The following is a 3,632-nucleotide window of genomic DNA, read 5'->3' as shown; positions in this document are numbered from 1 at the left end:
CCGAGTCCAGCCAGCGCCCCTCCCCTCCCAGACTCTGCACCCACCGCCAGGGAGGGGTGCATGGGTGTGGCGGGGGGGGGTGCCCCGTCCTCCAGATGTTCGGGAAGTGGACGGGCCGGGAGGGGTCAGATGCTGCTGCTTGGTGACCCCTCGCCCAGCCCTGCTCGCGGCGGGCGCCAGTGATTTCCTTTCCCTTCTCTCTCTGGGTGCCCAGCCCTGGTGCCCATTCCCCAGGGTCCCGCCTCAGCACGCTCCTGAGAAACGGGGTGACAGCGGGGCTGGTGGCAGGCCTCAGGGGTGACCCCTGCTCCGAATGGTGGCTACGATGATTCGGGGAGGGAGAAGGATGGACGCTGAGCCCCCACCCACCCCAGGCCTGGTGCGCAGCGCCCAAGCCCGGCCCTGTGGCTCCACTTGAAGAGTTCGGGCGCCCCCTTGTGGCAGAATCTCCACCCTGCCCGCTGGGCGCGGGGCTGCCGGACAGTCCCTAGGGGGAAATTCAAAGCAACTGTGACAAAGTAACACGGCCCTGCGCGGGCTGCCTGAGCCCCTGGACAGAGGTATTCGCCGGGGCAGCCCAGGGTAATGTGAACCGTGAGGCTTGGGTTGTTTTTTTTTTTTTTCCCTGGCAGTGCTTGGGGGACCATATGGGAAGCTGGGGTGGAACCCGGATTGATCCCAAGGTTTTGATTTTTGGATTTGGGGCTACCCACACTCAGGGACCGTATATGATGACGGGGATTGAACCCCGGTCAGCTCCATGCAAGGCAAGAGCCCAGCCCGCTATGCAATGGCTCTGGACCCACGACTTCTGAACATTTTCTTTCCCACCACCCACATCACGTGACCTTGGAGCCGGAGACGCAGGCTGGAGATGCATGGGGTGGGGAGGTGCTTTGAGTTAGCCCCCCGCCCCCCAAGAAGACCAAGCAAGTTGCTTCACTCCTGAGACCTAGGTGGGAAGGGAAATTAGGGAACTTTCTGGGTCCTATTTTGTTTTAAATCAGGGGCGGGGGCGTTGCATATAATACAACAGAAAAAAGGGCCTTGCAAGTGGCCAGCCCTGATTGGCTCCCCGGCATCCCATAGGGTCCCCCCGAGCACTGCCAGGAGTAATTCCTGAGTACAGAGCCGGGACTAAACCCCTGAGCATCGCTGGATGGAGTCTAAAACCCAAAAGGAAAGATTTCTTTTTGATGTCACATTCGTGAGACACAAGTCACACTGATGTCACATGAGAAAGAAAGCAAATGTTGTTGGAGGTTTGATGTCTCCGCACTGACCGCCCTCCCCCCAAGAGCCAGTATCCATCCCTCGCCACTGCCCAGCGGCTTGAGGCTTCGGGGAGCAGGAGGGGACGAGAGGACGTCCCCGAGGCTGGCACCAGGCTCCAACAGCTGTTTAACTGTTTGCTGCCTGTAGATTTTGAAAAGACAAGTGAAGAAAAAGTGGTGGGGCGCGGAGCTACACTTTGTCCTCACTTCGATACAGTGTTTCACACCAGCCGCGCAGAGAGGGGCGAGAACGCCACCCCCTGCCTGCTGAGGAATTGATGCTCCTTCCCAGGAAGGGCAGGGCCACGGCCAAGGGCCCTCGGGAGGTGGACACCCCGCACAGCCCTGCAGCGCCCCCGAGCTGTGCTCTAGGGTCCTGGCCCGAGCTGACCCCGTCCCCCTTCTCGGGGGCACCTGGCGCTCAGGCAGCCCTATCCAGTGCCGGGGAGGGCCTTTAGGTTCCTTCTCTGAGTCACCTGCCAGGGGCCACTATACGGCCTCTGCCAGGCCAGCACGGGGGGGCAGCATGGAGGCCACGGCCCGCGCCTGGGTCTGTGAAGGCGTCAGTTTCTCTTCCGGAGGTATTCGGGGGTGGGAGGAGCTGGACCACTCCTGGGGGTGCTCAGGGATCATTGCTGTGGGTGCTCGAGGGTCCCTCCCGGGGGTGCCCAGGGGACCCCATGTGCTATCGGGGATGGAGCTGGGACCAGCTGTGTGCACAGGAACCGCCTGACCCCTTGGCTACCTCTCCGCCCCCTGGCGGGAGTGTCCTGCCGCTCTGACACGGGGGTCCTGCAGACCCTTAGCAGGGGGAGCCCGGTGCAGCCCGAGAGGCAAGGACTCGCTTACACATGCAAACGGGCTGCGGGACCAGCACCCGCCAGCCACCCCCAGGCCCTCTCCTCTCCTCCCGCCTCTGTCCCAGTCCCCGGGGCTGGGGACCGGCGAGGGGCAGCCCGTTGTTGGGGAGTCCAGGGCTGGGGTCCCAGGCTCCCGGGCCCGAAGTTTCCTACGCAACCATCAGGTATGGCAGGAAGGACATGCCGGGTGGCGAGGGGAAGGACTCGCCCGATCTGTGCTCGTAACAAAAGGGGCTCAGAGCCTTGCACGTGGCCGACCCAGGTTCGAATCCCAGCATCCCATATGGTCCCCTGAGCACCGCCAGGGGTGATTCCTGAGTGCATGAGCCAGGAGTGACCCCTGTGCATTGCTGGGTGTGACTCAAAAAGAAAAAAAATGGGGCTCAGCTCAGAACTGGGGGTGCAGCGCAGGTGAGCACCCAGCCTGCCCGGGAGGCCCCGGCTCCCAGCCCCAGCGCCGTGGGGGTGGCGGGGGTGGGGGCGACCAGGGCTGGGCACGAGCTCTGTAGACAAGGCCTTGAATCCACAGCAGCACGAGGTGCCCTGAGCACTGTCGGGTGACCCAGTGACCCCCCACCACCACCAGGGCCGAGCGTGGAACATCCCGGCTAGGTTGGCCGAGTATCACCGGGAGTGACCCTGGGCCCCCCGAGCACTGCTGGGGAGAGACCCCCAACAAATCAGGATACCCAGGATGTGTCAAGACACAGGCGGGGGCCGGAGGGGTAGAGCAGACAGTAAGTCTCTTGCCTTGCAAACGGCCGACACGGGTTCGATTCCCGGCATCCCACATGGAACCCCCGAGCCTGCCAGGAGGGACCCCTGAGCACTGCCGGGTGTGGCCAGACACAAAATCAAAATGACACAGTGAGAAGATGCCAAGGACCCTGGGCCTCAGGGCCCAGCGGGGGATGCTGCTGTCCCGGCCCCGTCAGCCTCGCCGGGTTCCCCAAAGGGGCGTCACCGACAGACTCTAAGCAGGCCACGCTCCCCACCCAGTGCTCGGCGGCGGGGGAAGATGCCTGAGAGAAGGGCTGCAGAAGGTTCCAGAACTCCCGTGTCTCCCACCCCTTCCCCAGCAGGAAAGGCCTGGCCCCCGTAAACTTGGCTCTGAGCCTCCCCCGGCCCCAGCACAGGACCCCCCCCCCTCTATTCCTTGGCTCCAGGCGCTCGGGGGAGCCCGGCCAAGACACCTCCCAACCCCGGGCCGGAGCCTTTGATCCAGCCCGGTGCGCGGCCGAGGCGTTTTTATGTGTGATCGCTGCCAGCCGAGCCCAGCCAAGAATAAGATTAGGGTGGGCACGGGCCCAGACCCCGTCCTCGCCCGCCCCAGCCCCAGGCTCCTCTGCGGCCGCCGCCTGGCCCCTGGGTGCCCCGCGAACAGAGCCTGCAGTTCCAGACAGCCGCTGGGGCCGCGCGGGGAGGGGACTGCGTCGGAGCTCGGGGTGGCTTTGCTGGCTTGGGGCCACACCTGGCAGTGCTCAGGAGTCTCTCCCAG

This window comes from Sorex araneus, chromosome 9 (genome assembly GCF_027595985.1).
Source record: "Sorex araneus isolate mSorAra2 chromosome 9, mSorAra2.pri, whole genome shotgun sequence".
In the NCBI taxonomy this organism is placed as follows: domain Eukaryota; kingdom Metazoa; phylum Chordata; class Mammalia; order Eulipotyphla; family Soricidae; genus Sorex; species Sorex araneus.
This window is presented reverse-complemented; position numbering follows the sequence as displayed.